Source organism: Columba livia, unplaced genomic scaffold (assembly GCF_036013475.1).
Source record: "Columba livia isolate bColLiv1 breed racing homer unplaced genomic scaffold, bColLiv1.pat.W.v2 Scaffold_106, whole genome shotgun sequence".
Lineage (NCBI taxonomy): Eukaryota > Metazoa > Chordata > Aves > Columbiformes > Columbidae > Columba > Columba livia.
The window spans coordinates 421,012-434,592 of NW_027043011.1; positions in this window are offsets into that span (position 1 = coordinate 421,012).

The window sequence follows — 13,581 nt, forward strand, 5'->3', positions numbered from 1 at the left end:
TTTATAGTTTCTAGCACATTCGTCTTCAGACTAGGAGTAAGGCCATAAGACCGTATGGATTAGGCCCAAGCAAAAACCCCAGCTACTTGAGACACTTAGACTAAGCCTAAAATACGCAGATCTCTCCATAAGGATGGTTTTTATACTGTGCTTCCACAATCTGCTGGCAGTACAAAAAAATAAGCTGCAGATCTCCATAGGCTGAGACATGGTGCTTTGGTGCAGGGACCATGCATATCATGGGAATAGTTCACCATTTCTGCTCTGGTTTTCAGGGTATGACAACAAAACACCCACCTGATGATATCCTTTCAAGAGCAAAGGCAGCAATTTGCAGAATTCCGCTTCTTTGGGGAACTGAGAAATTGCTGAGCTGCCACCAAGTCCTGCAGTGTCCCTGTCACCTGCAGAGTCACCACATACTAGCCACGGTAGCGGGCATTGTGACAAAGGTTCTATGTCAGCTGGGTGTGGCAGCCAGGCGCCCCCTAGTGGATGGGGAGCCTGTCAGCCCCGGGCCTGTCACTGCCTGCTGTCCCTGCTGTCACCAGCCAGGCCTCTGAAAATTGGTCAAACCATGCCCAGACTTGGGGCCAATTTGCCCCAAAGTCTTGAAAAGACAAATCGGGAAGAAAGATATGGGACAGAGGGAGAAAGCGAAGGGAGCAGGAGAAAGGGAAGGAAGAATAAAAAGTAGTGTTGGGCTTCAGGAGTGAGATGGAGGAATTGCAGGAAAAGAGGCAGGAAGCAGGAGAGTGAGAGAAAAGGAAAGAAGAGACATGCAGCCAGACGAGGGGTTAGTGAGGGAGGATGGGACAGAGAACAGGATGAGAAGGAAATAAGGCAAGGCAAGGACAGGCAAGGACAGGCAAAGCAAGGCTAGGCTGCAGGACATTTTTTCGCTTTATAGTTTCTAGCACATTCGTCTTCAGACTAGGAGTAAGGCCATAAGACCGTATGGATTAGGCCCAAGCAAAAACCCCAGCTACGTGAGACACTCAGGATAAGCCCTAAAATACGCAGATCTCTCCATAAGGATGGTTTTTATACTGTGCTTCCACAATCTGCTGGCAGTACAAAAAAATAAGCTGCAGATCTCCTTAGGCTGAGTCATGGTGCTTTGGTGCAGGGACCAGGCATATCATCGGAATAGTTCACCATTTCTGCTCTGGTTTTCAGAGTATGACACCAAAACACCCACCTGATGATATCCTTTCAAGAGCAAAGGCAGCAATTTGCAGAATTCCGCTTCTTTGGGGAAGTGAGAAATTGCTGAGCTGACACCAAGTCCTGCAGTGTCCCTGTCACCTGCAGAGTCACCACATACTCGCCACGGTAGCGGGCATTGTGACAAAGGTTTATGTCAGCTGGGTGTGGCCGCCAGGCGCCCCCTAGGAGATGGGGAGCCTGTCAGCCCCGGGCCTGTCACTGCCTGCTGTCCCTGCTGTCACCAGCCAGGCCTCTGAAAATTGGTCAAACCATGCCCAGACTTGGGGCCAATTTTGCCCAAAGTCTTGAAAAGACAAGTCGGGAAGAAAGATATGGGACAGAGGGAGAAAGCGAAGGGAGCAGGAGAAAGGGAAGGAAGAATAAAAAGTAGTGTTGGGCTGCAGGAGTGAGATGGAGGAATTGCAGGAAAAGAGGCAGGAAGCGGGAGAGTAAGAGAAAAGGAAAGTAGAGACATGCAGCCAGACGAGGGGTTAGTGAGGGAGGATGGGACAGAGAACAGGATGAGAAGGAAATAAGGCAAGGCAAGCACAGGCAAGGACAGGCAAAGCAAGGCTAGGCTGCAGGACATTTTTTCGCTTTATAGTTTCTAGCACATTCGTCTTCAGACTAGGAGTAAGGCCATAAGACCGTATGGATTAGGCCCAAGCAAAAACCCCAGCTACTTGAGACACTAAGACTAAGCCTAAAATACGCAGATCTCTCCATAAGGATGGTTTTTATACTGTGCTTCCACAATCTGCTGGCAGTACAAAAAAATAAGCTGCAGATCTCCTTAGGCTGAGTCATGGTGCTTTGGTGCAGGGACCAGGCATATCATCGGAATATTTCACCATTTCTGCTCTGGTTTTCAGAGTATGACACCAAAACACCCACCTGATGATATCCTTTCAAGAGCAAAGGCAGCAATTTGCAGAATTCCGCTTCTTTGGGGAACTGAGAAATTGCTGAGCTGCCACCATGTCCTGCAGTATCCCTGTCACCTGCAGAGTCACCACATACTCGCCACGGTAGCGGGCATTGTGACAAAGGTTCTATGTCTGCTGGGTGTGGCAGCCAGGCGCCCCCTAGGGGATGGGGTGCCTGTCAGCCCCGGGCCTGTCACTGCCTGCTGTCCCTGCTGTCACCAGCCAGGCCTCTGAAAATTGGTCAAACCATGCTCAGACTTGGGGCGAATTTGGCCCAAAGTCTTGAAAAGAAAAGTCGGGAAGAAAGATATGGGACAGAGGGAGAAAGCGAAGGGAGCAGGATAAAGGGAAGGAAGAATAAAAAGTAGTGTTGGGCTGCAGGATTGAGATGGAGGAATTGCCATTAAAGAGGCAGGAAGCAGGAGAGTGATAGAAAAGGAAAGACGAGACATGCAGCCAGACGAGGGGTTAGTGAGAGAGGATGGGACAGAGAACAGGATGACAAGGAAATAAGGCAAGGCAAGGACAGGCAAGGACAGGCAAAGCAAGGCTAGGCTGCAGGACATTTTTTGGCTTTATAGTTTCTAGCACATTCGTCTTCAGACTAGGAGTAAGGCCATAAGACCATATGGATTAGGCCCAAGCAAAAACCCCAGCTACTTGAGACGCTTAGACTAAGCCTAAAATACGCAGATCTCTCCATAAGGATGGTTTTTATACTGTGCTTCCACAATCTGCTGGCAGTACAAAAAAATAAGCTGCAGATCTCCTTAGGCTGAGTCATGGTGCTTTGGTGCAGGGACCATGCATATCATGGGAATATTTCAACATTTCTGCTCTGGTTTTCAGAGTATGACACCAAAACACCCACCTGATGATATCCTTTCAAGAGCAAAGGCAGCAATTTGCAGAATTCCGCTTCTTTGGGGAAGTGAGATATTACTGAGCTGACACCAAGTCCTGCAGTGTCCCTGTCACCTGCAGAGTCACCACATACTCGCCACGGTAGCGGGCATAGTGACAAAGGTTCTATGTCAGCTGGGTGTGGCAGCCAGGCGCCCTCTAGAGGATGGGGAGCCTGTTAGCCCCGGGCCTGTCACTGCCTGCTGTCCCTGCTGTCACCAGCCAGGCCTCTGAAAATTGGTCAAACCATGCCCAGACTTGGGGCCAATTTGGCCCAAAGTCTTGAAAAGACAAGTCGGGAAGAAATATATGGGACAGAGGGAGAAAACGAAGGGAGCAGGAGAAAGGGAAGGAAGAATAAAAAGTAGTGTTGGGCTGCAGGAGTGAGATGGAGGAATTGCCATTAAAGAGGCAGGAAGCAGGAGAGTGAGAGAAAAGGAAAGACGAGACATGCAGCCAGACGAGGGGTTAGTGAGAGAGGATGGGACACAGAACAGGATGAAAAGGAAATAAGGCAAGGCAAGGACAGGCAAGGACAGGCATAGCAAGGCTATGCTGCAGGACATTTTTTCGCTTTGTAGTTTCTAGCACATTCGTCTTCAGACTAGGAGTAAGGCCATAAGACCGTATGGATTAGGCCCAAGCAAAAACCCCAGCTACTTGAGACACTTAGACTAAGCCTAAAATACGCAGATCTCTCCATAAGGATGGCTTTTATACTGTGCTTCCAAAATCTGCTGGCAGTACAAAAAAATAAGCTGCAGATCTCCTTAGGCTGAGTCATGGTGCTTTGGTGCAGGGACCATGCATATCATGGGAATATTTCACCATTTCTGCTCTGGTTTTCAGAGTATGACACCAAAACACCCACCTGATGATATCCTTTCAAGAGCAAAGGCAGCAATTTGCAGAATTCCGCTTCTTTGGGGAAGTGAGAAATTGCTGAGCTGACACCAAGTCCTGCAGTGTCCCTGTCACCTGCAGAGTCACCACATACTCGCCACGGTAGCGGGCCTTGTGACAAAGGTTCTATGTCAGCTGGGTGTGGCAGCCAGGCACCCCCTAGGGGATGGGGAGCCTGTCAGCCCCGGGCCTGTCACTGCCTGCTGTCCCTGCTGTCACCAGCCAGGCCTCTGAAAATTGGTCAAACCATGCCCAGACTTGGGGCCAATTTGGCCCAAAGTCTTGAAAAGACAAGTCCGGAAGAAAGATATGGGACAGAGGGAGAAAGCGAAGGGAGCAGGAGAAAGGGAAGGAAGAATAGAAAGTAGTGTTGGGCTGCACGAGTGAGATGGAGGAATTGCAGGAAAAGAGGGAGGAAGTAGGAGAGTGATAGAAAAGGAAAGACGAGACAAGCAGCTAGACGAGGGGTTAGTGAGAGAGGATGGGACAGAGAACAGGATGAGAAGGAAATAAGGCAAGGCAAAGACAGGCAAGGCAAGGCTAGGCTGCAGGACATGTTTTTGCTTTATAGTTTCTAACACATTCGTCTTCAGACTAGGAGTAAGGCCATAAGACCGTATGGATTAGGCCCAAGCAAAAACCCCAGCTACTTGAGACGCTTAGACTAAGCCTAATATACGCAGATCTCTCCATCAGGATGGTTTTTATACTGTGCTTCCACAATCTGCTGGCAGTACAAAAAAATAAGCTGCAGATCTCCTTAGGCTGAGTCACGGTGCTTTGGTGCAGGGACCATGCATATCATGGGAATATTTCAACATTTCTGCTCTGGTTTTCAGAGTATGACACCAAAACACCCACCTGATGATATCCTTTCAAGAGCAAAGGCAGCAATTTGCAGAATTCCGCTTCTTTGGGGAAGTGAGAAATTACTGAGCTGACACCAAGTCCTGCAGTGTCCCTGTCACCTGCAGAGTCACCACATACTCGCCACGGTAGCGGGCATAGTGACAAAGGTTCTATGTCAGCTGGGTGTGGCAGCCAGGCGCCCTCTAGAGGATGGGGAGCCTGTTAGCCCCGGGCCTGTCACTGCCTGCTGTCCCTGCTGTCACCAGCCAGGCCTCTGAAAATTGGTCAAACCATGCCCAGACTTGGGGCCAATTTGGCCCAAAGTCTTGAAAAGACAAGTCGGGAAGAAAGATATGGGACAGAGGGAGAAAGCGAAGGGAGCAGGAGAAAGGGAAGGAAGAAAAAAAAGAAGTGTTGGGCTTCAGGAGTGAGATGGAGGAATTGCAGGAAAAGAGGCAGGAAGCAGGAGAGTGAGAGAAAAGGAAAGTAGAGACATGCAGCCAGACGAGGGGTTAGTGAGGGAGGATGGGACAGAGAACAGGATGAGAAGGAAATAAGGCAAGGCAAGGACAGGCAAGGACAGGCAAAGCAAGGCTAGGCTGCAGGACATGTTATAGCTTTATAGTTTCTAGCACATTCGTCTTCAGACTAGGAGTAAGGCCATAAGACCGTATGGATTAGGCCCAAGCAAAAACCCCAGCTACTTGAGACACTAAGACTAAGCCTAAAATAAGCAGATCTCTCCATAAGGATGGTTTTTATACTGTGGTTCCACAATCTGCTGGCAGTACAAAAATATAAGCTGCAGATCTCCTTAGGCTGAGTCATGGTGCTTTGGTGCAGGGACCATGCATATCATGGGAATATTTCACCATTTCTGCTCTGGTTTTCAGAGTATGACACCAAAACACCCACCTGATGATATCCTTTCAAGAGCAAAGGCAGCAATTTGCAGAATTCCGCTTCTTTGGGGAAGTGAGAAATTACTGAGCTGACACCAAGTCCTGCAGTGTCCCTGTCACCTGCAGAGTCACCACATACTCGCCACCGTAGCGGGCATAGTGACAAAGGTTCTATGTCAGCTGGGTGTGGCAGCCAGGCGCCCTCTAGAGGATGGGGAGCCTGTTAGCCCCGGGCCTGTCACTGCCTGCTGTCCCTGCTGTCACCAGCCAGGCCTCTGAAAATTGGTCAAACCATGCCCAGACTTGGGGCCAATTTGGCCCAAAGTCTTGAAAAGACAAGTCGGGAAGAAAGATATGGGACAGAGGGAGAAAGCGAAGGGAGCAGGAGAAAGGGAAGGAAGAAAAAAAAGAAGTGTTGGGCTTCAGGAGTGAGATGGAGGAATTGCAGGAAAAGAGGCAGGAAGCAGGAGAGTGAGAGAAAAGGAAAGTAGAGACATGCAGCCAGACGAGGGGTTAGTGAGGGAGGATGGGACAGAGAACAGGATGAGAAGGAAATAAGGCAAGGCAAGGACAGGCAAGGACAGGCTAGGCTGCAGGACATTTTTTTGCTTTATAGTTTCTAACACATTCGTCTTCAGACTAGGAGTAAGGCCATGAGACCGTATGGATTAGGCCCAAGCAAAAACCCCAGCTACTTGAGACGCTTAGACTAAGCCTAAAATACGCAGATCTCTCCATAAGGATGGTTTTTATACTGTGCTTCCACAATCTGCTGGCAGTACAAAAAAATAAGCTGCAGATCTCCTTAGGCTGAGTCATGGTGCTTTGGTGCAGGGACCATGCATATCATGGGAATATTTCACCATTTCTGCTCTGGTTTTCAGAGTATGACACCAAAACACCCACCTGATGATATCCTTTCAAGAGCAAAGGCAGCAATTTGCAGAAATCCGCTTCTTTGGGGAAATGAGAAATTGCTGAGCTGACACCAAGTCCTGCAGTGTCCCTGTCACCTGCAGAGTCACCACATACTCACCACGGTAGCGGGCATTGTGACAAAGGTTCTATGTCAGCTGGGTGTGGCAGCCAGGCACTCCCTAGGGGATGGGGAGCCTGCCAGCCCTGGGCCTGTCACTGCCTGCTGTCCCTGCTGTCACCAGCCAGGCCTCTGAAAATTGGTCAAACCATGCCCAGACTTGGGGCCAATTTGGCCCAAAGTCTTGAAAAGACAAGTCGGGAAGAAAGATATGGGACAGAGGGAGAAAGCGAAGGGAGCAGGAGAAAGGGAAGGAAGAATAAAAAGTAGTGTTGGGCTGCAGGAGTGAGATGGAGGAATTGCCATTAAAGAGGCAGGAAGCAGGAGAGTGAGAGAAAAGGAAAGACGAGACATGCAGCCAGACGAGGGGTTAGTGAGAGAGGATGGGACAGAGAACAGGATGAGAAGGAAATAAGGCAAGGCAAGGACAGGCAAGGACAGGCAAAGCAAGGCTAGGCTGCAGGACATTTTTTTGCTTTATATTTTCTAGCACATTCATCTTCAGACTAGGAGTAAGGCCATAAGACCGTATGGATTAGGCCCAAGCAAATACACCGGCTACTTGAGACACTTAGACTAAGCCTAAAATACGCAGATTACTCCATAAGGATTGTTTTTATACTGTGCTTCTACAATCTGCTGGCATTACAAAAACATAAGCTGCAGATCTCTTAGGCTGAGTCATGGTGCTTTGGTGCAGGGACCATGCATATCATGGGAATATTTCACCATTTCTGCTCTGGTTTTCAGAGTATGACACCAAAACACCCACCTGATGATATCCTTTCAAGAGCAAAGGCAGCAATTTGCAGAATTCCGCTTCTTTGGGGAAGTGAGAAATTACTGAGCTGACACCAAGTCCTGCAGTGTCCCTGTCACCTGCAGAGTCACCACATACTCACCACCGTAGCGGGCATAGTGACAAAGGTTCTATGTCAGCTGGGTGTGGCAGCCAGGCGCCCTCTAGAGGATGGGGAGCCTGTTAGCCCCGGGCCTGTCACTGCCTGCTGTCCCTGCTGTCACCAGCCAGGCCTCTGAAAATTGGTCAAACCATGCCCAGACTTGGGGCCAATTTGGCCCAAAGTCTTGAAAAGACAAGTCGGGAAGAAAGATATGGGACAGAGGGAGAAAGCGAAGGGAGCAGGAGAAAGGGAAGGAAGAAAAAAAAGAAGTGTTGGGCTTCAGGAGTGAGATGGAGGAATTGCACGAAAAGAGGCAGGAAGCAGGAGAGTGAGAGAAAAGGAAAGTAGAGACATGCAGCCAGACGAGGGGTTAGTGAGGGAGGATGGGACAGAGAACAGGATGAGAAGGAAATAAGGCAAGGCAAGGACAGGCAAGGACAGGCAAAGCAAGGCTAGGCTGCAGGACATGTTATAGCTTTATAGTTTCTAGCACATTCGTCTTCAGACTAGGAGTAAGGCCATAAGACCGTATGGATTAGGCCCAAGCAAAAACCCCAGCTACTTGAGACACTAAGACTAAGCCTAAAATACGCAGATCTCTCCATAAGGATGGTTTTTATACTGTGGTTCCACAATCTGCTGGCAGTACAAAAATATAAGCTGCAGATCTCCTTAGGCTGAGTCATGGTGCTTTGGTGCAGGGACCATGCATATCATGGGAATATTTCACCATTTCTGCTCTGGTTTTCAGAGTATGACACCAAAACACCCACCTGATGATATCCTTTCAAGAGCAAAGGCAGCAATTTGCAGAATTCCGCTTCTTTGGGGAAGTGAGAAATTGCTGAGCTGACACCAAGTCCTGCAGTGTCCCTGTCACCTGCAGAGTCACCACATACTCGCCACGGTAGCGGGCATTGTGACAAAGGTTCTATGTCAGCTGGGTGTGGCAGCCAGGCGCCCCCTAGGGGATGGGGAGCCTGTCAGCCCCGGGCCTGTCACTGCCTGCTGTCCCTGCTGTCACCAGCCAGGCCTCTGAAAATTGGTCAAACCATGCCCAGACTTGGGGCCAATTTGGCCCAAAGTCTTGAAAAGACAAGTCGGGAAGAAAGATATGGGACAGAGGGAGAAAGCGAAGGGAGCAGGAGAAAGGGAAGGAAGAATAAAATGTAGTGTTGGGCTGCAGGAGTGAGATGGAGGAATTGCCATTAAAGAGGCAGGAAGCAGGAGAGTGACAGAAAAGGAAAGAAGAGACATGCAGCCAGACGAGGGGTTAGTGAGAGGAGATTGGACAGAGAACAGGGTGAGAAGGAAATAAGGCAAGGCAAGGACAGGCAAGGCAAGGCTAGGCTGCAGGACATTTTTTTGCTTTATAGTTTCTAACACATTCGTCTTCAGACTAGGAGTAAGGCCATGAGACCGTATGGATTAGGCCCAAGCAAATACACCGGCTACTTGAGACACTTAGACTAAGCCTAAAATACGCAGAGTACTCCATAAGGATGGTTTTTATACTGTGCTTCCAAAATCTGCTGGCAGTACAAAAAAATAAGCTGCAGATCTCTTAGGCTGAGTCATGGTGCTTTGTTGCAGGGACCATGCATATCATGGGAATATTTCACCATTTCTGCTCTGGTTTTCAGAGTATGACACCAAAACACCCACCTGATGATATCCTTTCTAGAGCAAAGGCAGCAATTTGCAGAATTCCTCTTCTTTGGGGAACTGAGAAATTGCTGAGCTGCCACCAAGTCCTGCAGTGTCCCTGTCACCTGCAGAGTCTCCACATACTCGCCACGGTAGCGGGCATTGTGACAAAGGTTCTATGTCAGCTGGGTGTGGCAGCCAGGCGCCCCCTAGGGGATGGGGAGCCTGTCAGCCCCGGGCCTGTCACTGCCTGCTGTCCCTGCTGTCACCAGCCAGGCCTCTGAAAATTGGTCAAACCATGCCCAGACTTGGGGCCAATTTGGCCCAAAGTCTTGAAAAGACAAGTCGGGAAGAAAGATATGGGACAGAGGGAGAAAGCGAAGGGAGCAGGAGAAAGGGAAGGAAGAATAAAAAGTAGTGTTGGGCTGCAGGAGTGAGATGGAGGAATTGCCATTAAAGAGGCAAGAAGCAGGAGAGTGAGAGAAAAGGAAAGAAGAGTCATGCAGCCAGACGCGGGGTTAGTGAGAGAGGATGGGACAGAGAACAGGATGAGAAGGAAATAAGGCAAGGCAAGGACAATCAAGGACAGGCAAAGCAAGGCTAGGCTGCAGGACAGTTTTTTGCTTTATATTTTCTAGCACATTCGTCCTCGGACTACGAGGAAAGCCATAAGACCATATGGATTAGGCTCAAGAAAATACACCGGCTACTTGAGACACTTAGACTAAGCCTAAAATACGCAGATCTCTCCATAAGGATGGTTTTTATACTGTGCTTCCACAATCTGCTGGCAGTACAAAAAAATAAGCTGCAGATCTCTTAGTCTGAGTCATGGTGCTTTGTTGCAGGGACCATGCATATCATGGCAATATTTCACCATTTCTGCTCTGGTTTTCAGAGTATGACACCAAAACACCCACCTGATGATATCCTTTCAAGAGCAGAGGCAGCAACTTGCAGAATTCCGCTTCTTTGGGAAAGTGAGAAATTGCTGAGCTGACACCAAGTCCTGCAGTGTCCCTGTCACCTGCAGAGTCACCACATACTCGCCACGGTAGCGGGCATTGTGACAAAGGCTCTATGTCAGCTGGGTGTGGCAGCCAGGCGCCCCCTAGGGGATGGGGAGCCTGTCAGCCCCGGGCCTGTCACTGCCTGCTGTTCCTGCTGTCACCAGGCAGGCCTCTGAAAATTGGTCAAACCATGCCCAGACTTGGGGCCAATTTGGCCCAAAGTCTTGAAAAGACAAGTCGGGAAGAAAGATATGGGACAGAGGGAGAAAGCGAAGGGAGCAGGAGAAAGGGAAGGAAGAATAAAAAGTAGTGTTGGGCTGCAGGAGTGAGATGGAGGAATTGCCATTAAAGAGACAGCAGCAGGAGAGTGAGAGAAAAGGAAAGAAGAGACATGCAGCCAGACGAGGGGTTAGTGAGAGAGGATGGGACAGAGAACAGGATGAGAAGGAAATAAGGCAAGGCAAGGACAGGCAAAGCAAGGCTAGGCTGCAGGACATTTTTTTGCTTTATAGTTTATAGCACATTCGTCTTCAAACTAGGAGTAAGGCCATAAGACCATATGGATTAGGCCCAAGCAAAAACCCCAGCTACTTGAGACACTTAGACTAAGCCTAAAATACGCAGATCTCTCCATAAGGATGGTTTTTATACTGTGCTTCTACAATCTGCTGGCAGTACAAAAAAATAAGCTGCAGATCTCCTTAGGCTGAGTCATGGTGCTTTGTCGCAGGGACCATGCATATCATGGGAATATTTCACCATTTCTGCTCTGGTTTTCAGAGTATGACACCAAAACACCCACCTGATGATATCCTTTCAAGAGCAAAGGCAGCAATTTGCAGAATTCCGCTTCTTTGGGGAAATGAGAAATTGCTGAGCTGACACCAAGTCCTGCAGTGTCCCTGTCACCTGCAGAGTCACCACATACTCGCCACGGTAGCGGGCATTGTGACAAAGGTTCTATGTCAGCTGGGTGTGGCAGCCAGGCGCCCCCTAAGGGATGGGGAGCCTGCCAGCCCCGGGCCTGTCACTGCCTGCTGTCCCTGCTGTCACCAGCCAGGCCTCTGAAAATTGGTCAAACCATGCCCAGACTCGGGGCCAATTTGGCCCAAAGTCTTGAAAAGACAAGTCGGGAAGAAAGATATGGGACAGAGGGAGAAAGCGAAGGGAGCAGGGGAAAGGGAAGGAAGAATAAAAAGTAGTGTTGGGCTGCAGGAGTGAGATGGAGGAATTGCCATTAAAGAGGCAAGAAGCAGGAGAGTGAGAGAAAAGGAAAGAAGAGACATGCAGCCAGACGAGGGGTTAGTGAGAGAGGATGGGACAGAGAACAGGATGAGAAGGAAATAAGGCAAGGCAAGGACAGGCAAGGACAGGCAAAGGAAGGCTAGGCTGCAGGACATGTTTTAGCTTCATAGTTTCTAGCACATTCGTCTTCAGACTAGGAGTAAGGCCATAAGACCGTATGGATTAGGCCCAAGCAAAAACCCCAGCTACTTGAGACACTTAGACTAAGCCTAAAATACGCAGATCTCTCCATAAGGATGGTTTTTATACTGTGCTTCCACAATCTGCTGGCAGTACAAAAAAATAAGCTGCAGATCTCCTTAGGCTGAGTCATGGTGCTTTGGTGCAGGGACCATGCATATCATGGGAATATTTCACCATTTCTGCTCTGGTGTTCAGAGTATGACACCAGAACACCCACCTGATGATATCCTTTCAAGAGCAAAGGCCGCAATTTGCAGAATTCCGCTTCTTTGCGGAAGTGAGAAATTGCTGAGCTGACACCAAGTCCTGCAGTGTTCCTGTCACCTGCAGAGTCACACATACTCGCCACGGTAGCGGGCATTGTGACAAAGGTTCTATGTCAGCTGGGTGTGGCAGCCAGGCGCCCCCTAGGGGATGGGGAGCCTGCCAGCCCCGGGCCTGTCACTGCCTGCTGTCCCTGCTGTCACCAGCCAGGCCTCTGAAAATTGGTCAAACCATGCCCAGACTTGGGGCCAATTTGGCCCAAAGTCTTGAAAAGACAAGTCGGGAAGAAAGATATGGGACAGAGGGAGAAAGCGAAGGGAGCAGGATAAAGGGAAGGAAGAATAAAAAGTAGTGTTGGGCTGCAGGAGTGAGATGGAGGAATTGCAGAAAAAGAGGGAGGAAGTAGGAGAGTGATAGAAAAGGAAAGAAGAGACATGCAGCCAGACGAGGGGTTAGTGAGAGAGGATGGGACAGAGAACAGGATGAGAATTAAATAAGGCATGGCAAGGACAGGCAAGGACAGGCAAAGCAAGGCTAGGCTGCAGGACATTTTTTTGCTTTATATTTTCTAGCACGTTCCTCCTCGGACTACGAGGAAAGCCATAAGACCGTATGGACTAGGCCCAAGCAAAAACCCCAGCTACTTGAGACACTTAGACTAAGCCTAAAATACGCAGATCTCTCCATAAGGATGGTTTTTATACTGTGCTTCTACAATCAGCTGGCAGTACAAAAAAATAAGCTGCAGATCTCCTTAGGCTGAGTCATGGTGCTTTGTTGCAGAGACCATGCATATCATGGGAATATTTCACCATTTCTGCTCTGGTTTTAAGAGTATGACACCAAAACACCCACCTGATGATATCCTTTCAAGAGCAGAGGCAGCGATTTGCAGAATTCCGCTTCTTTGGGGAACTGAGAAATTGCTGAGCTGCCACCGAGTCCTGCAGTGTCCCTGTCACCTGCAGAGTCTCCACATACTCGCCACGGTAGCGGGCATAGTGACAAAGGTTCTATGTCAGCTGGGTGTGGCAGCCAGGCGCCCCCTAGGGGATGGGGAGCCTGCCAGCCCCGGGCCTGTCACTGCCTGCTGTCCCTGCTGTCACCAGCCAGGCCTCTGAAAATTGGTCAAACCATGCCCAGACTTGGGGCCAATTTGGCCCAAAGCCTTGAAAAGACAAGTCGGGAAGAAAGATATGGGACAGAGGGAGAAAGCGAAGGGAGCAGGAGAAAGGGAAGGAAGAATAAAAAGTAGTGTTGGGCTGCAGGAGTGAGATGGAGGAATTGCCATTAAAGAGGCAGGAAGCAGGAGAGTGAGAGAAAAGGAAAGAAGAGACATGCAGCCAGACGAGGGGTTAGTGAGAGAGGATGGGACAGAGAACAGGATGAGAAGGAAATAAGGCAAGGCAAGGACAGACAAGGACAGGCAAAGCAAGGCTAGGCTGAAGGACAGTTTTTTGCTTTATATTTTCTAGCACATTCGTCCTCGGACTACGAGGAAAGCCATAAGACCATATGGATTAGGCTCAAGAAAATACACCG